The sequence below is a fragment of the Caretta caretta genome, chromosome 25 (genome assembly GCF_965140235.1).
Source record: "Caretta caretta isolate rCarCar2 chromosome 25, rCarCar1.hap1, whole genome shotgun sequence".
In the NCBI taxonomy this organism is placed as follows: Eukaryota; Metazoa; Chordata; order Testudines; family Cheloniidae; genus Caretta; species Caretta caretta.
In genome coordinates, this window is record NC_134230.1 from 12,348,828 (window position 1) to 12,370,351 (window position 21,524).

Genomic DNA, 21,524 nt, shown 5'->3' on the forward strand with positions numbered 1-21,524 from the left:
GCCCAGTGGAAGAAACAGGGATTATCAATTCATCTAGCTGTCTATGGCTTGATCCTGCCAGGTGCTGAGCACTTTGGTCCAATCCAGCAAAACACTTAAGCACTTGCTTTAATTGAAACACAGGGACAGCCTCAGTGACTTCCCTGGCACTACGTGCATGTGTACCTTTCCCTGCACATACACACACACACCCGAGTTTCCTGGAGAGGAGATTGCTCCTGATCACAGCCCAGCCTGTACCAATGGCAAGAGGCTCCAGACTCAGCCTCCCTGAGAGAGAGACAGACAGACCTGTTGCTATCTGCAATCATTCCAACCTCCCCGCCCCTCACCCTGGGAGGAGACTATTATGCCGAAGCCAGAGGCTACTATCTATGATGTAATCTGTGCATTTGCAATAAAAAGCAAGATCTCATTGGCCAGAATAAAGAGCCCCCCCACCCGGGCACTCCGCCCAGCTGCCTCCCCAACGGGCTATAAAAGCCCACAGCCAGATGCAGGGCAGCTTTCCTGGACCCCGGGCTTGCACAGGTGACCTAAGGGACAGGTGAGTGCTTCCGCGGGGTTCTAACGCCCTCCTGGGAGAGCCCGGGGCAGGGGTGGGAGCTGCTGGGCGAGTCGTCTGCAGGGCCAGGCTAGGGAAGCCATGGGGGGGGGGGGGGTGCAGCCCCAGCCACCTGTAGCGTGTAGTTCTGTCGCTGACTACTTCCCCCCGCCCCCAGTGAGGAGGGGGGAGAAGGGGAGATGAAGTCCACTAACATTAGACAATTGGAAGGAAGGAAGGAAGGAGGGAGGGACTCTGCTGGGTTTGCTGTGGGGCAGAGACACTGGCTAAATCCTGTTTCCTTTTGCTTGGGATAAAGGGCGCTGCTGGGACTTACCTGTCCCGGGGGGGGGGCGAGAAGTGGGGGCCGGGGGGCTGCTCTCCTCCTCCAGCCGTCGGGGGCGGGCAGCTTCCCGGGAGCCCCAAGAAGGCGCTGGGAGCCGATCAGCACCCTGGACAGAGCCCCCGAGGCAGAACCAGCGGGGCTGGACAGCTCCTGGCAGCGCCGGTGGGGGCGAAGGCGGGTCCCGGGGCGGTGGGGCGGATTTGCTCGCTCCCCGCGGGACGGGGGAAAGTTCCCCGAGCGCCCCGGTTCTTCCCTGCGACTCCGGGAGGGAGCTGGAGCGAGTGTCGGGCGGGGAGTGTCCTGGGGGAGGGCGCTGGGATGCGGGGAGGTCAGGGCTGGAGCTCCCGGTCTGGGGCTGACACGGATTGGTCCGAATGGGTCACTAGAGGGGGGCTGTGGACTAACCCCTGGGGCTGGAGGGATAGCTCCGAGATGGGGGGGAGGGTGTGTTAATAAGGGAAATGATGATTCATTAGCAATAATGCTTTATGCAGCACCTCCCGGTGCAAGTGATACCAAAGTGTGCCTCTTTCTTTCTTTTTCTTTTTCTTTTTCTTTTTCTTCTATATGTTTTTTCACCCTTTCTGGGCTCAGAAATGCAGCCGCCATGAACGTTTCGAGGTCCAGCGACAGTCTTTACAAAAAGTAAATAGGGGAAGTGGTGAGAAAATGATCGAGCTGAAACTAGAAGGGACGCTGGAGAAGTAGAAGGTAATTAGCTGAATTGGGATCTGGCTGGGACTCAGGGGCTCGCCCGGTGCAAGGAGAGAGTGAAAATGTGGGCTGTGTTTTGCCGAATATGCCTAACCAGTCAAGGTAAGAAGCGTTCCCAGCTATTGGGTCTTCTCAGTGTGATCTGGCCGGGTGCAGGAAATATGAAAGCATGTTACGAAGCTGAAAAGAAAGGCATTGCTTTCTGTGATCTTCACCTAACCCATCCGAATTTCCGGAGCTGAAAACTTTATACTGAGTTAGTTAAAATAATTATTTTTTTAAAATGTAGCTTACATGGGGTCTCGGGTGTTTTGATGTCAATTTCTATCTGTGAAGTTGCTTTTAAAGTTGATCTGTGCTTGCCCTCCATTGGGGATGTTGTATATTTCAGGAATCTGTCACTCCTGAGCTGGTGCGGAGAATGAATTCCTCACTGGCTCCTGAGCTAAAACATATATTCGGTAGCTCATCCCTATTCAGCTAAGCCCTTAAAATCGTGCTTCTATTTAAGCTCGGGCTTAAGTCCCATTGTCTTCAGTGCTTAATGTGCTTAAGCATTTTGTTGATTAGGGATGGATTTAAGCACATGCTTAAATACCTTGCTGAACAGAGGCCCAACCTGCAGAATAACCCAAGGCTCAGCATGTCACTTTGTTGAATCATTACATCTAGACCCCCAGTGTATTTTTTTAATATTGTTTCTTAAAGGCGGGACAGGGCACCTTTACTGAGAAACCAACTCACTAGCCTCCATTGCTGGGACATTTCTATTTCTGAATGACATACCTGAAAACAACAATATCCTCTGGAAAAGAAAATGAATGGCACTTCAGTTATGGCCTTGCAGCCTTCCTGTAAGTGCAGCTATATGCACGTTGAACAAACAATTGCAGGGATTTCTTTCTCTAGAACATGAATAGGGAAATGTCTCCCTACTAAAGCCCTTTAGCATCTCACCAGTGCTGTTCCCCATCAGTTCCACTTTCACATAGTGCCTGGATCCTCTGAGTGTTCTTGCTTTGATATGGCACAGTCTTGGGGTTCACTTATCCTAATGAGCCATTTAATCTATCACATCATTGCAGTTTCTCTTCCTGCAGCAGAAGCCCGGCTGCATAAATGGGGGCAAGAAATCTGTTCACCAATCCCCCCCCCCAGCCAACCACAAGCATGAGTGAGTGTGCTCGCACACGCACACGCACACAGTCAAGAAGAAGGACGTTAGAAAATTATATTGCATCAGATCCCCTTTTCTGCATTTTTGGGGATTGTTTTCTTATCCTCTGCGTAAGTGTCTAAGCAAATCTGAGATTTAATAAGAAAACTATAAGGAGAGATGCTATAACACCCCGCTGCTCAACTGTATATTTTATTGTATGCAGTGCATTGTTAAACCAAAGTGGACTTACAATTCATTTGGAACATTTTTCCTTCAGCTATTTCTTGACAAGCAATTTTCTTTAGTTCTCAAACCAAATGCATCTCACAGAGGGATTCAGTCCTGCCTCTCTTCTGAAGAAGCTCAGGCAGAGAGCTCTCTGAAGAGCAGGGGATCCAGGGTAAGATCTGAACTTGAATGTGTCCTGATTTCTTCCCCTAAAATATTTAGCAAAAGGTGTAAGCTGAAAATCAAGCCCAGCTGTGATATTACAATATAGCCTTCAAGGGAGAGAATTCATGTAAGTTTCATTAGGCGGAGAATCATTCTATGCCTTTATGCTATTTAATTTTGTTACAGACAAAATCTACACACACCAGAGAGACAGCTTGTTCCAATCTCTGTGTGCGTTGCACAAATATTTGTCTGTGCGTCGCTTCTTTTCCACTGCAATCATGGCATCTGGAGGGGTTTCAGGCTGTGTGTAGCTGGGTAACGGGTAGGTGGCTGGGAATCTCAGCAGGAAAGAGGGAGTAGATTGCAGACACCAGGTCTGCAACAGTTTCAATGTCCTGGATAAGCAGGTCTACGATCCTCTCCCCTTTATGCAGGCTTGTTCAACCCCAGACACCTGAACTTGACATGTGGACCTGGGCACCGGCCTTGTTACAGACACCTGCATTCACATGCAAGAGATGAACAGGGCCCTGTTTTAACTCCAGGTGCATCTCCAGTATCTGCGTTCACATGCACTAGACACACGTGGTGGACCACAGAATGCACATGCCGCACTGCGAAACAGCCCTAGGCACCCCGATTCTCCCCATTCTCAGCAAAGCACTTAACTGCACACTTCACTTTAAGCATGTGAGTAAGTCCACCCCTGTTCTGCAAAGCATTTCAACAGAATTTAAGCACACGCTTAAGTGTTTTGCTGAATCAGGGCCAGAATTAGATCCTTATGGGATGGAGGAATAATACTGAATAAAGAAAAAGCCCTCTCTTGCTTTCCTATTCACTGACGTCAATGGGAGTTTGCCCTGAGTTCGGACAGGTAAATCAGGCCTTTCCAGAGAACTCTGTTGCTAAGGAAGCAAAAATAATAATAATCTTGTTGAATTATGCTAGGATCTTGCTAAAAGGCACAGAACAGATTAAAAGGCAAGCAGTGAAAATGTCGTGGGAGTTAGCTTTACCTTCCCCGGAATGATTTTCTACTTGTTTTGATCATCTAGTAGTGAAATCTGCAGGTGAAGCATTATTTAAGTCCTGTCCTTAAAACTGAATGAACTTAGGGCCAAATTTACAAAGGTCTTCAGGGCCAAAAGATCCAGATTGGCACCTAGTGGGATTCTCAAAAGTGCCTACGTGGGTTAGGTGCCAACCTCCCATTAAAGTCAATGGGAGTTAGGGACCTCATTCATTCAGGCACTTGTGTAAATTACGCTAGGTTCCTATTGCATCTTTACCTGCTGAAATTCCTTTGTAAATCTGACCCTTAGTAATTTTGGGTGCCACACAGATTCTTTCTTTTAATGTATAATTTAGGCTAATCTAAGCACATAGACAAAAGGAGTAAAAGGAAAAAATAACAACTAAAGAACAGAGAATACATTATTAAGTATTCACTTTAATGACTGAGATTTTCAAAGCTGTAGAGGAGATCTGCAGGGCTCGGCTGCCATTAAAATGAATGGGAATCAGTTTCCAGGCAGCTCCAGAAATTGTCGTTAGAATGCCTAAAAGCCTGAGCAGGATGGAGACCTTATGATGATGGATGCTGGACAAACACAAAAGAAAAGGAAAAATAAATGAATCTCAGCCCCGCAGCCACGGGTGTGATTCTACAGCCTTTAGTCACAGGGGCAATCCTTACTCACACAAGCAGTCTCACTCAGGGCCTGAGCTAGCAAAGACTTAAGCATGGGAGTAATTTTGCTCCTGTGAGACAAGCAGCGCTATCCACATGCTTGAGTCTTGGCAGGATCGGACCCTGACATCACTGGCAGAGAAAGGTGTCCCGTGAGTCTTGATGATAGGCTCAGGCTCCATCCCCACTCAGGAAACAGCCTGTATAAAACGAATAGAGACCATTGAGGATCTCACCGGTTGGTATATCATTGCGTGTGACTGCATGGAATGTTCATAGATAAAAGGCATAGCAAAAAAGGGATTGTCCCCTTTAATGTCTTTTCATTCAGGAGGGCCAAAACAATGCTGCTGAACAAGAATTTTTAGAGTGGATTGTTTAATGAATGATCTTTTGGGTTTTTTGCTTTCGGAAAAAATGGAGCAGATGTTCTGCTACCTAAATCCTGCCCTGATCTCCACTCTGTGGTCTCCATGTCATCACTGCTGGTAGCCTGGCAGTGGGAGACAGCAGGCTCTTTGGAGACTCTTTGTTCTGTGTTTGTACAGCACCTGGCATGTTGGGGTCCAGGCCCATCACTGGGGCTCTTAGCTGCTACGGAAAAACAAATAATAAATAACAACAATTAATGGCACTGCCTGGCTCTCAGAGGGTGAAACTCATCCCTGCTCAGAAAGCCAGCACTAACTCCATGCACCACTTAACCCCTTATTAGCAGGACTTGAGTACAGCACAGGGCCTTTGGCAAAGGGGCAAATTTATGCCATAAATAACTTTCAATCCTTCCTTTCTCTCTCTCTTTTTTTCTTTTTTTTAATGGACCCTGGAGGTTTCACACATGAGGCCTAAATCCTATTCCCCACGCTGCATTAGGGCCCTGATTCAGAAGAGCAATTAAGCATGTGCATAACTTTAAGCCTGTACTCAGTGACTTCAGTGGGAGCTAAGTAAGTGTTTAAAGTTAAACACGCAGCTGGGTGCTTTCCTGAATCAGGGCTGCAGGCTGGATTTGTCCCATAATGCTTTGCAGAAGCCCCTCTCTCTTATCAAGCATTTCTCCAGGCAGTACAGTATGGCCAATTCATATAAGAAATATGGATTGTGATTTTCAAAAGTGACTTGTGATTTTGGGTCCCCAACATGACACCTTATAGGGCCTTGATTTTCAGAAAGTGCTGAGAACCCACCCCTCTGAAAATCAGGGGTGGTACCCACAAATCTAAGGCACCCCAAATTATGAACGTCTGTTGAAAATCTTGAGGCATGGTTTATGACTCACTTGCAAGAACCCAACACAAATCAACATTGCATGGATTCCGACTTTCCAAGCCAGAAGCAGTATGCAGCATCAGCTCTCCCTTGCTACCCAGAGGTGACAATGCACCCTGCCATTAAACTAGAGAGTTCCCTTAAAAGAAAGGATAAAATTGCACAGTCCTTGGGGAGGGCAATTCCAAGGCTTTTCAGTTAAACACCCAAAATTATGAATGCAGTGGTCTGTAATTCTAGCTAATCAACTATTCCGTCACTCTGTGTTGCCAGCTAAAGGTAGGCTGAGAATCAGTGACACAAAGCAATGTAAACCCAGGGACCAAGCTTTATTTAAGAGCCCCCTGTTCAGTATAATCCTGAGACCTGGGAAGTAAAAATCCCAGTTAGGGGCCCAGTTCTGCATTTGCGCTCAGAACTCCCACTGAATTCAAGGAAATCAATGGGAAGTTTTTCTGAGGAACCACAGAGTTCCGACCAGAAAGATACCCTGAATTCAGGGGGATGTATTGTAATCCTGAACATTGGGGTTCTATTGTGCCAGGCACTGCATAAACAGAAAACAGAAATGCTGCCCCCCCCAAAGGGATTATGATATAAAGACATAAGGAATGGTGTGGGGGATGGAAATACACCATACTAGCCTGGAAAGAATTGGCCCAGCTTTGTTAGTTACATGTATTGCAGTTTATTTGTTTTATTCCACTGGGGGTGGAGGTAGGGAGTATGAAGAGAAAAGAAGAAAAGGGAGAGCTGCAGCTTGCCAGTTTCCGAGCCATGATCATCAGGCTGAGTTGCGAAGGTAACACAGCAGAGATGCGCCATGAAAAGGGATTTGAAGGAGCATAAGGTCGTGGCTCTTTAGATTTTATCAGAGTTTTTCGCTGGTGTAAATTATGGCCCAGATGCAGGGCAGCAGAAAACTAACCCAAGAAAGCAGAACTGCTTGCTAGAGTTTTCCAATGCTGTTTTTAATCTTAATCCTGGCAGTGGATCATATCTCTGTGCCTCCGTTCCCTACCGTCAAATGGGCATAGCTAAATTTATCCGGTTCCCAGACCCCGGGGGATTGGGAGACTTAATTAGCTGACACTTGTAAAGCTCTTGAAATCCTGGGGTGAATGGGACCAGAGAAGTTCAAACTGTTATTATCTTGTCATGTCTGGTTTGAAAGGAAGATTATCTATCTATCACCCTCCTACACATCTATCTATCTATACACACCCATCTATCTATCTCTCTATCTCTATCTTACCTGATCTTATTTTATCTTCCTAATATATTAAATCTAATCTAGCTTGGAATTTTTTTTTATCGCACTCCTCACCATGACATGCTGATTAGATTTCAGATATAGGCCTATTTATTCACACTTTTTTTTTCATGCCACCCGGGATAGTTCACACTGGAGCTGATTGGATAATATTTGCTGAATAATTTATTTGATTAATTTCATGACTTATAAAAATAAATTATATGATTTTCCCGCCTCCGTTCACCTAACTCTTGTACATACCAGGGGCGTTTATTCCTCTGCCAGTATATAAGTGAAGGAAGGCATTGGATACAACTTCTGTTACCTTTTTATGAGAATTGTAGTGCATCAGAGTCCTGCTGTCAGCAAGAGAATGGACCCCATTGTGTGTAACATACATGGATCAATATGGTGCATGTATACTCCACCGCATGAGGAATACGGGGATGTGACACACAGCTCCAGGGAGTTACGTGGATGCAATGTATGTAATAAGTTTCAATGGTGTGACAGACCTAGTTGCATAGTTGTGATCATGCAGGACACTGTGATAATGAATATAACAGGTGTAGTAGCTTTTTCAAGTGAGGCTTATGGTTTTGCCATACTGGCTCAGAGAGCACTATGAAATTTGAGGACCTCCCACCCCCAAGTCCCTTTTGCAGAGCCAAACAATCAAGTCACTGGAGGTTGGGAGTATTCTGGAGATCAGCCCCCCTTGGATTTTTACTTTTCCTCTGCAATCAAACTGTGTCCATTTTCCCTTTCGGTGCTGGTGAACGCATCATAGAATATCAGGGTTGGAAGGGACCTCAGGAGGTCATCTAGTCCAAGCCCCTGCTCAAAGCAGGACCAATCCCCAATTTTTGCCCCAGATCCCTAAATGGTCCCCTCAAGGATTGAGCTCACAACCCTGGGTTTAGCAGGCCAATGCTCAAACCACTGAGCTACCCCTCCCCCTTAAGCTCGGAGTCTAAGCTTTTCCCTGTGCTCCTCAGAGCAGCCCCCCAGCACAGATCTGCAAACCGTCCTCACCTAGGGCTGGCTAGGAGCCTGGCGGAGATCATTACATTCAGACCATTGCAGGAGAACTTCCTTGGGCTCTCACAGGTGCAGCCTCTGCCTAATGCAGGAGTTACAATGCTGAACGGGCATCCATTAGGGGGGCTAGCCAGCTATATTGGTGCCCACCTACCCACAAGGAAAGAGCACACCCCCAGCTCCTGAGCAAAGCAGCTTGGCTGGGGTTCGTTAAATCACAAAACCATTCCAGGGGACACTGTTTCAGAGAGGAAAGAAATTCATTCCTTTTCAGCAGCATGCTTGGTCATTGGTCATAGAGAGACTGAGGGTTTGGATAGGGTTCGGTTGAAGGCTTGGTTATGTTTTGACACCAGAGTATAGAAACCCAGCTATTTTTGCCAAAAACAAGTCAGATTTGTATTGCCGGTTCTTTGGGGTAGGAACGATCTCTTACTATGTGTATATGCAGTATCTGGCACAACGTGGTTGAAGCCTCAAGACACTACCCATAGTATAAATAATTAGACCATACGGGTCTCAATTCTGTTTTAGGGATCTGACTCCGTGTGCATGTGCACCACTGCCCTCTACTGGATGGAGTGAAAACTGCTCATCTGTGCATCAGAGGCCCTATATTATTCATGGAGAATCTCTAGAGCCCTTCAAATCCGTGGATATCCAGGCACCATTTTTGTGCATCGGATGCGGACATAAATTTTGTATCCACGCAGGGCTCTAAGAATCTCTACCTCTGGCACTGGTGGGCAGCAAGGAAGTGCTTCACTCTCTTCTTAGACATTCCTTTCAGCTGGCACACAGGACAGCAAGAAGCAACCACATTTTATTATTGTATTGCCTTTGAGACGGTGAATGGGGACTGCTACGATGCACAAAATCATAGTCCATCTCAAACAGGAGTTATTTATTAAATAAAAGAACTACAAACGATAGATACAAGCGGACTTCCACACAGCTTGAGTCCCAGCTTTCTCTTACTTGTTAACCAGGAACCACATCTTGTCTGGAGCTCTACAGCACACACAGAGATGCTTAGTGGCTGACTAATGTACTGCAAGTCAACATCTCATTGCTGGGACTAGGAAGAAGGGCAACAAAAGGACACCCCCCACCCCCACCCCCAACCCATTCATCCCGCAAGCTTTTGTTTCTTGTGTGTAGTCTTGTTAAATGTAGTGAAGAATGCTGCTCACTCTTAGCCCCCCACGCATGCCTTTGAGGATTAAGCCTGGAGTCTGTTTATTCACCTAGCTCAGCTCCATTTTTAAAATCGACTGTCTCCAAAAGGGCTGTCTTAAAAAAGAAAATTGCACAGCAAAGGGGATAAAATTGCTCGTCAACAAAGGGGCCTATCAGCAGCCCATCAATAATGTGCCAAAGGCCAAAACCTTCCTTTCAAACAGGCATCGCATCTGCTGCCGGGCACTTGGAGAGCAATTAAGGGACGTGAGCAACATGCTGATTATCCCACCAGTGACATTTCCACTGGCTCCTTGGGAAGGCGGGAGCACTGAGATGACTGAGAGCAACATACAGCCCAGGCCTGCATAAGAGTGGCAGGACTGCAGGCTGCAGATGGGCCAGGGGAGAGATGCTCAGGAGGAGGGGAAAGAAGAGAGGAGGAGGGGAGGGAACAAGGATGAGGACTGCAAAAAGCAAGCAAACTAGAGGCCTAAGGAAACAGGCTCAGAGAGTCATCAGTTACTGGAGGAAACTATCTGGGAGGACTGGAATGGGAGTGGCTGATCAGGAGGCTAGCAGGTCTCCAGAGGCCAGGGAAAACAGGGGAGGGGGGGGGCCGCGGGAGGTTGGAGTCAGATAATCCATTAGGGAGGGGAATGGAGGATCCTGTGGGAAGGCCAGATTCGGGGATTGGAAGATCCCTGAGGGAGAGGAAGGGGCTGATTGGAGGGTTGGAAGATCCCGGGAGGGCGGGGCAGATCAGGAGAATGATGGATCTCTGAGGGAGTGGGAGGGGCAGATTGGGGGACTGGAGATTTCCTGAGGGCGGAAGAGGGGCTGGTTGGAGGATCCCTAGGGCAGATCTCAAGTGGGGATGAAAGGTATCAGGGAGGGGAGACTTTCCATTTTTACAAATCAGAGCCCGGGGGCAATAGAGCAAATTGTATTCTCAGCCCTCTAGTAAAGACGCTCAGTCCCCGAACAATGTATTGGGGAGAAACCCTTTGGCCCACCCCTAAGTCACTGAGGGGGGCCCCGGAGGGACTGGGGAGAAGAGGGAGCTGGTCAGACTTTATATGAAGGGCCCACCTATAATGAGTTCATAAGCAATGACTGAAGGATTGACCAACGTTATAAGCATGTTGCAGACAGGAGTGGTATACTTCAAGACGGCTCTGTACATCAGTAGCAGGTGTCAGAGAGAGTTATAAGCATCCTTTTGACCTGCTGGACTCTATAACAATTGATTATCTGTTGATGACAACAGCTCGCAATTATGTAGCAGCCCTTTGTATGCTACTTATGAGCATGCCCCTAAAAGTGACCAGGGTACGTTTATTTTCAGGGCAGCTGCAGAAGGGAGAGAGATGTTCCACAGGGAGATCACAAGGGGAGGTGGACTGGATAGGAAAGCCTGTGCCTGGAGAATAGTACGAACAGTGGGGCTGCGGGGTCCTTTAACCAGGCATCAATTCAACATCCAAACGGCCCTCTGAGTCAGGTAATGGAGACTGGACAGCACCCAGTTTTATCCGGATCAGCTGCAGAAGCGTGGCCCCAACACACTGCAAAATGGTGAGGAGGGACTATAGCTGCTACTCCAGCCAGTACACAGAGCAGGGGATGTGGCCGGTGGGTGAGTTGTGTGTTGGCATTGCAGACCTGTGCACTGATCCCAGGCTAGGGCATGGATTCCATCTCTCTGATCCCCTGCACCCTAAATTAACATAGTTCTCCAGCGCTGCTCTGTTGTCCTGATTCTCACCAGACGCTCCGAACAAAGCTGGTCGGGAATTTTTCAATCAACCTGTTTTTGATGGAAAATACTGAATTGCTGAAACGGAAACTGTTTGCAAAACAGGGTTGATGTTGACCAATCTCCCGACTCGGAAATGTTGTGGGGGGAGCGGGGAAAAGGGTTTGGAATTGTCAAAACATCAAGTGTTGACATTATTGAACTGGTAAGTTTTGATTTTTCAAGTTGACACAGATTTTTGTTTTGAAATTTTAGTAAATTTGGACTAAAATGTTTGGGTTTTTTTTTTTAAAGACAAGAGATGGGCATGAAATGTTTCAAAATGATCTACACAAAATGTTTCAATTGATCCAGACTGAAAATGTTTTTCAAATTTTTGTTCTGGGAAAATGTTCACCCCTTCGACTTTTCCTCCTATTTGGGACAGGAACATTTTTCGATGATCACAGGATGGGACAACCATTTCCGCCCCAGCTCCAGCTTTGAATGCCCATTCTTGCTTCCTTACCACTCACAGGTGCCCCTGGCTGTTTTGTTTCCATGCTTGGAAATGGATACCTCCCACCTAACATTGACGCACTGCCCAGGTTTGAAGAAAGAGAGGTCTCACCTTCCCCTTACCCAGAGGAAGTAATCTTGGCTGATGACTTTCACTGCAGGTGCAGACATACATTGTTGTGGTTTTAATAAGCCCCCAGCTGGCTCCGAGTCACCTCCAGATTTTGAACCCCCCGACACATTGAGGTGCTTAGACTTGGTGTCCTGCTCCAGGCCCTTCTCCATCTTAAACATCACCCTGGGGCAAATTCCTGGGAGATTGGACATTACTGGAAGTCAAAAAGCTCAGCAAAAGAAAGGACCCTTGAGGTGATTTGGCTCATTTCCCCCAGCTAAAATAGTATCATCCCTACAGAATAATAGCCAGTATTTTGTCCAGTCTGACTGTAAATGTCTCAGCTAGTGATGGAATTTCCTCTGATTCCCCTGGGAGGCACGCCACAGCCCTCAGCTCTCGCTGTCAGGGAGCTGCTCCTGAGATTTCACCCTAATTGCACCCAGATCCCTCCATATAACACAATCGCTCTTCCTCCCTCTCCTCAATATAAATCCATGGTACGCCTACACCTTGAATACTGCATGCAGATGTGGTTGCCCCATCTCAAAAGAGATATATTGGAATTGGAAAAGGTTCATAAAAGGGCAACAAAAATGATTAGGGATATAGAACGGCTTCCGTACGAGGAGAGATTAATAAAACTGGGACTTTTCAGCTTGGAAAAGAGATGGCGAAGGAGGGACATGATAGAGGTCTATAAAATCATGAGTGATATAGAGAAAGGAAATAAGGAAGTGTTATTTACTCCTTCTCATAACACAAGAACAAGGGGCCACCAAATGAAATTAATAGATAGCAGTCTTAAAACAAACACAAGAAAGTATTTTTTCACGCAACGCACTGTCAACCTCTGGAACTCTTTGCCAGAGGGAGTTGTGAAGGCCAGTACTATGACGGGGTTCAAAAGGGAGCTAGAGAGACTCGTGGAAGATAGGTCCATCAATGGCTATTAGCCAGGATGGGCAGGAATGGTGTCCCTTGCCTCTGTTTGCCAGAAGCTGGGATTGGGTGACAGGGGATGGATCACTTGATGCCAACCTGTCTGTTCTTTCCCTTTGGGGCATCTGCCATTGGCCACTGTCAGAGGACAGGATACTGGGCTTGATGGACTTTTGGTCTGACCCAGTATGACCGTTCCTATGTTCTTATGTACTTGGGGACTGTTGTCCTGCCCCACCATTCACTTACATCTTCAGTTCTTGTAATCTCTCCTTCTAAGGCCTTGTGTATCCTGGGACATGTTGCACCATTGTAGTTATACGAGTGTGAGTGCCCAGGGTAAACACCCTGCATTGGGGTAAGATGGGGCCTACACAGTGTCAGTGCAGGGCAGTCAGACTGCAGGGTAAACTGCACCAGTGTAAGTCCCGTTTTGCGGCAGAGAAGTGGGTCTGTTAGAGATTTGCATGGGTGCAAATTTCCCTCACCTAGAAAAACCCTGATTGCCTCCAGTCTCTTCCTCATCTGTGTTGCTTGTCAATGGCTCGGTAAATTCAGTGGGTGAAATCCTGACCCCACTAAAATTCATGGGAATTTAGCCATTTACTTCAATGGAGCCAGGACTTTCCCAGATGCCTTTTTCATCTACGCTCCCCTTTCACCTTTGTGCATCCAAGGTGCAGTCCTGTGTTACCATGTAATCATAGAAATGTAGTTCGAAAGCTTTTCCTAATATCTAACCTAAATCTCTCTTGCTTCAGATTAAGCCCATTGCTTCTTGTCCTACCTTCAGTAGACATGGAGAACAACTGATCCCTGTCTTCTCAATAACGGCCCTTAACGAATTTGAAGACTGTTATTGGTTCCCCCTTCAGTCTTCTTTTCTCCAGACTAAACATGTCTAGTGTTTTTAACCTTTCCTCGGAGGTCAGGTTTTCTAAACCTATCATTTTTGTTTCTCTCCTCTGGACTCTGTCCAGCTTGTCCACATCTTTCCTAAAGTGGGGCACCCCGAATTGGACACAATGCTCCAGCTGAAGCCTCACCAGGGCTGAGTAGAGCAGGACAATTACCTCCCGTGTCTTACATACGACGCTCCTGTTAATACACCCTAGAATGATAATAGTGTTTTTCGCAACTGCATCACATTGTTGGCTCACATTCAATTTGTGATGCAGTGTAACTCCCAGATCCTTTTCAGCAGTACGACCACCTAGCCAGTAATTCCCATGTTGTAGGTGAGCGTTTGATTTTTCCTTCCTATGTGTGGTACTTTGCACTTGTCTTTACTGAATTTCATCATGTTGAATTCAGACCAATTCTCCAATTTGTCAAGGTCATTTTGAATTCTAATCCTGCCCTCCAAAGAGCTTGCAACCCCTCCTAGCTTGGTTTCATCTGCAAATTTTATAGGCATACTCTCCACTCCATTATCCAAGTCATTAATGAAAATATTGAATAGTCCCAGACCCAGGACTGACTCCTGCATGGCCCCGCTAGGTATACCCCCAGTTTGACAGCAAATCATTGATAACTTCTCTTGAATGAATGAATCTGTAACAGTGAGAGAGCGGGAAAATCCTAATCAATTGCCCCTTTCTTAAGGAATTGGACTCTAATTAATAAGTGATGATTGATCATTCGTAATAGAAGAGCAGATTATAAATGCTACATATTTTCTGCAAAAAAATCAAATGAAACAACAGATTTTCATTTTGTTTAAAACCTTCTCTGAATTTTTCAGTTTTTCCACTCAACAAAAAATGAACATTTTGTTTTTCAGTTTTATCCTAAGTGCCTCTTCCCTTTTTTCCCTTTGAATGGAGAGAAGCAGGGGCGGGCAGATAAATGTAAAAATTTTGTGGGTTTCAGTCTTTTGTCCAAAAAAAAAAAAAAGGAATTTTTGACCAAAACATTAATTTCCCATGGGGAAAATGTGCCATTTTTCAATTTAAAAATTTTTTGAGAAAACATTTCAACCAGCCCTAACTGATAAATCATGGTCATTATGATAATAATAATAATAATCAATATCTAGTTCCAAAACACATGCTAGAAATTCCCTTACAATGAAATCATGGGCACGTACATGTGTGGGTGGGTAGACATGCGTGTTCGTCTGCATGCGGACACGTGTATCTGTCCGCAGGAGTGGGACATCCACCCGAGCGCTTCCTGCTCGCCAACCCAGGGAAGCTGGGATACATTTGTGGGGTTTGCATGGACAGGAGTCTATACTGGTGCCATTTCACCTTGTCTCTCTCTTTCCCTGGGCTGACAAAGTATCAGTGGGTGGCACTGCCTTACAAGATAACCCTGGGTTGCAATCACTTTGAAACAGCCCAGGAGAAAGGGAAGATTATGATGATCCCACTTGGAGCCTGAAATAAAGCCTCTCAGCAGTGTGACAGGCAATGAGGGCTAGTTTGCATTTTACCTGCTTGTCTCATCGGGGCGGCTTCCATCCCTGTCTCCCTTGCTATCGGTGTGGCATCTCCACCCCACTGACGCTTGTGGCCTTTTAGTTTATTTAAAGTGAATTTTGGAATGTGGTATTACACCACCCTGGGTTCGGCTCTGGTGGCTACAGTTTCAATCTTAGCAGAGTGAAAGTCACCCCTGCTACTTGTTTTAGAGTTAGAGTCTCTAGGAACACAGACAGATCAAGGGTAGTGACCACACAGACACTCACCAGTACAAAGTCTCGTCTGTTTTACAAGTTTTATTAAAGTTACAATGAAAGTTATAATTACCCAAGCATATCGAAATTCTATACAGACCTATTCAGAAGTTACAAATATAGTTCTACTCACATCCTTAATAGCAGGGTTAGGGTCTGATGGGTCTCTCATGGTTTGATCATCAGTAGAGGGATGGTTCATGCTGGAGCCTCCCCTAGGGAGCTCAATTTTCCTGTTCTGGGCACCCCCTTTTTATACTGTGATTCTGTCTGTAGCTACATTCTGCGCATGTCCATAAAAAGTGTCAACCCTCTTTTCTCTGATTGGTCTGTGTCCCCTGGAAACTTAAGGACCCCAACTTTCTATAAGCTGTGTAAGTTCCCTTTATTTTCATTAGCATTGACACACAACCTGTATCCTGTGGTTAAGACACATGTGGGAGACAAATGCACCTTTACAGTATTTTTATGATCTAATATTAATCTTCTGGGCAATTTTGCACAATATTACCATTTGGTACCTCTTTTCCCATACTTTAAGGGCATCGGGTTATTTTCCGGTTACTTATGTCATCATTTCTTGTCTCCAAGGCCTAAAATAGCTAAGCTAAAGTCTTGCAGACCTCAACCTACAGGTTCTTACATTTCAGCTTGTCTTACTTATGTCTATTACTTGGTTCCTTTAAATATTGATCAATCTTATACTTTTATAATCCTACAAATTAACTTTAATTAACATACAATAAATATACATCCTATAACGTATTAATTAATTATAACATCACACAATCAATAAATAATACACTAAAATGATTGGCTACACACTTATACAAGCCCAGCGCTGAGCGTGTGCCTGTGATCATGTATAAACCCCACACTGGCAGTGACAGGGTCCTGGGGAAGCAGAGAGACCAATTAACCTATTCTGTGGCACCTGGAGGAGGGGTGGGTTATTAAGAATTAAACCCAGCTGGGGAGAAGCAGACTGGGTGGTTCCTATAAAGGAAGGACAAGAGGGGGAAGAGACCTAGGAGAGAGGGAGATGGGAATTTCTTCTCTCTGGTTCCTGACAGCCTGCTGGAGTGAGCTTGTATGCTGGGACTGTCCCTGAAGGGAAAGGGCAGAAGAAGACTCCTAAGGAGAAGAGAGACTCTAGGGAAGAAGCTCTGTAGGTCAGTGGCTCAGGAGGAGCCGGGGGTGCAGGGAGGATGCCCTGGGAGGGAACGCTCTGGAACAGAGTGAGGAGAAATTCACCAGAACTGGCAAGAGGGATGGAGAGTCGGTGGGGGACTGAGCCCCAGAAGTGCTCTGGGGGAGTTTTGATTCCTGTCAGCTTGGACACTGTTACCCTGGAAGGGCTGAGACACTGAAGTGGTTGCAGGGCCAAGTCACTGTACAGGCCCCTGAAGTCTGGAGGAGGGAGAAGCAGAGGGCCTGCAGTGCTGGGTCTCACGGTGTGGAGGTGCTCTGGGACAGGGAGACTAGGAGAGTTCCCTCATGGACAGTAATGCATGGAAGAGGGTCTATTGCTGAAAGGGATACTAACACCAGCATGCTGCATTAAGGCACATATGAAACCCCAGTAGAATGCTTGGGTCCAGCTGCATGGATAATAATGCCCCGTTCATACCGTGCCTCATCAGCTGGGCACAAACACAAGCAGGAGGGCCCAGTGCAGATCGTGCCATGGACCTGACGTGCAAGGACCCAATGTAGACTGTGCCGCGTTGCAAGGACATGAATGCATGTGCCAGGGCGCCGTGCACACTGGCCCTGGTTTCATGCACACTAAATGCAAGGGCCCAGTGAAGAGGGCATGTCCTGGGGCATGGAGCTAAGGTATCCACGAGGATCCATGCCAAAGGGCGTGCCCAACCCACGTGAACATTAATGGAAGCACGCAGGCACAGTGCTGTAACGCACACAGAGGGTGAATATGCCCAGACCCAGCTCTGTTTAGAGCCATGCAAGGATAACCATTCAAAGCTACGCGGCGACCCGAGCTTTGGCCCTGAGAGACAGTGCAATGCTTTTAAACCCTTAACACATAGCTACACGTTATTCTTATGTTTCACAGGTTTGTGGGTGGGTACGCAGGCATGTATCCACACATGCTTTGCAAAACAATCCGAGAGACCCAAACCCTGGTGACTGCAGATTCTCTTGAAAAGAATATTTATAATAAAAACAATCTGACGAGCTAAACATCGGGAATAACCCGGCAAGCGAGTCTGAAGAGACGGATCAATGAACCTTCTGAGGAATCCCCTGCAGGACCAGAAGGATTTGTTAATGGGAAATTTGAGATGTGACAGGAGGCGCACAATGCAAAATAGAAGGCAAAATGGTTAAAAGCAGCTTTCTCACCCTCTATAACTGCGCACACAGGCAGATCCACCACCCAGTGAAGCCAGTAGGTCTACATGGACCGCACTGTGCTCCAGCCTGTTGAGTGCAGCTGGTCAGAAACTGTCGACAGAAAAATATTTTTTTGAGGGGGAAAATGGTAATAAAAAATGTTTGAGCTGTCTTGTGACTATGGAGGTTTGTTTTCCAGCCAACTGTCGGCATGAAGGTGCTTTCCAGACCTGGACACAGATACTTCCCCCATTATGGGGAGATTTGCAGTGACACAATGGTAAGTGAGGAGCCTGACTCCTGTTGACTTGCAATGGGAACTAGGCACCTGCCATGTATGCCTTTTGAAAATCTCTCTCTTAGGCCAAGGATTTCAAAAATAAGAGTCTAAAAGTTACGCTACTAGGTCCACATTTCAGCTCCTAAATGGGTGACCTGATTTTCACAAGCCCTGAGCACATAAGGCAGGATTTTCAAAGGTGCCTAAATGATTTGGAAGCACAAGTCCCTGTGGAATTTTTGCACCTAAGTCACTTACGTGTCTTTTGAAAATCCCACTCCCAGCACCTCCCAGGGAAGTCAATTGATGTTGCTGGGTTCTCTGCACTTCTGATTTAGGAACTGAAATCATGATTTAGGAGCCTAACTTTAGTCTCCTATGGTTGCAAATCTTGGCCTTCATTTTTTTTCTTCCGCCCAACAGCCAAGCTACCTAATGGCCATGTTTTCTTTATCAACAGGTTTGTTTTCTGTTAGCGCAAGCAGAGAGATGGGAAGTGAATGAGACAGCTGCTCCAAAGAGACAGACAAACTGACCGTTCCTGACAAGGATGCTACACTCTGACTAACTAGAGCTCAGACGCACGCATAATCCTCAGGAAAATTCATCTTGGAACTCCCAACGCACCGTGACAAGGGCCCTTGAAGGGGTAATTAAAATGCATTGAGTGGCGACTGCACCTGTTTAGAAGGGAGTATGCTGGTAAGTCTAACTGATACGTTTCAGGGGCAGGGAGCAAAGAGGGATGGGGCAGCAGAGAAAGAAAGGAGTAGTGAGTGGGGAGGTGGGAAGAAGAGAAGGAGGAAGAGGGAAAAGAGAGAGGCGCTCCTATGAGAAACAGAAAGCAGGCACAGGGAAAATTGGGAAACGTGCTTCCTGTTGGATCTGTTCTATCTCCTCTCCTGACCCCGGAGCTCACATGTGGCCAGTCGCTCCTGCACTCTCACACCCACTGATGGAAACTCCAGGGGGTGTCCCTAAGCACTCCAGACACCGGATCAGGTGCTCAGCTGGTATAAATTGGCGTTGCTTCATTAAAGTCCATGTGGTGCTATGCTGAGCTATGCCAATTTACATCCGCTGAGGCTCTGTCTCCATGACACTTATCAGCCGCTGGGCTCTTCACACTTGCAGCTGTAACGTGCAGTTTCTTGTCCTCTGGTTTGTCTGTCTGTGAAACAGACACAAAGGGGCACATTCTCCTCTGTTAGTTACACCCCTGGAAATCCAGAGCATCTCAGTTGAAAACAGAGTTATTCTGGATTTACACCCACTTTAGTGAGAGTAGAATCTAACCTATGAACCAAAAAGAGATCTGTATTTTGATAAGTTTCAGAGTAGCAGCCGTGTTAGTCTGTATTCGCAAAAAGAAAAGGAGTACTTGTGGCACCTTAGAGACTAACCAATTTATTTGAGCATGAGCTTTCGTGAGCTACAGCTCACTTCATCGGATGCATACCGTGGAAACTGCAGCAGACTTTATATATACACAGAGAATATGAAACAGCAGGAGAGTGAGTTTGTGTGTGTATGGGGGTGGGGGGGATGTGAGAAAACCTGGATTTGTGCAGGAAATAGCCCGACTTGATTATGTAAAGAGTTGTCACTTTGGATGGGCTAGCACCAGCAGGAGAGTGAATTTGTGTGGGGGGGTGGAGGGTGAGAAAACCTGGATTTGTGCTGGAAATGGCCCACCTGATGATCACTTTAGATAAGCTATTACCAGCAGGACAGTGGGGTGGGAGGAGGTATTGTTTCATATTCTCTGTGTATATATAAAGTCTGCTGCAGTTTCCACGGTATGCATCCGATGAAGTGAGCTGTAGCTCACGAAAGCTTATGCTCAAATAAATTGGTTAGTCTCTAAGGTGCCACAAGTACTCCTTTTCTTTTTGTATTTTGATAAAACATTTTGCCTAGGAACTAGATGTTCCTTAGCCAGCTGAGAATGCCAAGGCCTTTACGACCAAATTCTGCGCTGTATAAACTGGTGGCAGTTCTACGGACGCCAATAGACCTGTGCTGCTTATGGAGAACGGGGTGAGGCCAGAATTCGATCATCAGACAGAACAGCAGAAGGATACCCTAGATGGCAGTGAGAACTCCAGACCTCTGAGTGGGGTAGGAGGGCAAGAGAGAGAAGAGCCCCTTCGGTGTAGAATTCAGGACTACTGGCCCCGCCACCCCAGGGCAAGGAACAGCACTGGGTAGTTAGCCAGGTCCATGCTCAAGTAGATTTGCCTTCCTGAGAGGCATCAAGGAATGGAGGCAGGAGCAGGGGAGGTCTAGAAATCCTGAGTCCCATTGTCATAGGGTCAAGTCTGCCCTTCATCCCCGGACATTGATAAACAGAGGGCCATGCAGTCTGCTCTGTGTGGGAGTTTCAGACAAGAACTCCTGTCTGCTCCATATGGAGATTACAGACGCTCCTGATACTTCTTGTAACAACGGGGATGGGGATGATGATTCCCTGTGCGTTTTGCCAACAATTGACTCCCCACCCCCCACACACTACTGATGCATGCCTAACTGGCTACCGCCTTCCACCCCAGAGGTGGCTGCATGTCAGTGGGGCTGCGTGTGTATATATGTAAAAAGCACTCAAGAAGCGTAAGCTATTAGCACTGCAATCCTCCACGTGCTACAGCAGAGGCTTTCAGCCTTTTTTTGTTTGCAGACCCTACTAAATTTCAAATGGAGGTGCAGATTTCTTTGGAAATCTTAGACAGTCTGTGAACCCCAGGGGACTGCGGACCACGGGTTGGAAACCACACTGTGCTACAGGCTGGGATTCCCTGGGACTGGAGTGATTCATTCTCCAAGCAGCCCGAGGCTGAGCTGAGCCAATAATTCAGATAGTTCTTGCAAATGTTTCTGTCTTGGTGGTTTTGATAGCAAAGAGCCTGCTGCGAGTACCCAACCTTCTTACAGGGGCAGCTGGCTGGGATCCATGAGTTAAGCCACGAGATATTGTTCCTGATCCCTGGTTGTCAGAGCATGCAAGTGCGCCCGGTGTGAATGTTGTCACATTTGCTTTCTGCAAATGCTGGCCCCTGTGCTTCTGAATCCTGCTCCCCACCAACGTCCGTGCCAGGACTCTTGGCCCTGTGTATGTTCACGGCAGGTGAGCGCTAGAGAGTTGAGGGTAGCTGAAACAAAGTCCTTTAAGAATGTGGGTGGATATTTGTCTCTGCCCAGTTGCAGGCAGAGACATTACCACTATGGAAACAGGATTCCCATTAGAGCTGGGGGATATTTTTTTTTTTGGCAAATTGTTTTTCATTGAAAAATGCATG

General features: G+C 46.7%; 1 long non-coding RNA gene across 4 annotated transcripts in view; it reads left to right on the forward strand.

Annotated features, from left to right (window-relative positions):
- The first annotated feature begins 389 nt into the window (after positions 1–389).
- The window catches only part of LOC125627216 (uncharacterized), a 34,599-nt gene continuing 13,464 nt past the window's right edge, over positions 390–21,524 (forward strand). For 2 of the 4 annotated variants that reach the window (XR_007353953.2, XR_007353954.2), the window contains exons 1-4: positions 394–547; positions 1,485–1,706; positions 18,148–18,228; positions 18,689–18,930. This is a non-coding gene — a long non-coding RNA (uncharacterized LOC125627216). Of the gene's footprint in view, positions 548–1,484; positions 1,707–18,147; positions 18,229–18,688; positions 18,931–21,524 lie in introns of all 4 variants that reach the window. The other 2 variants (XR_007353956.2, XR_007353955.2) reach the window with 2 other exon arrangements.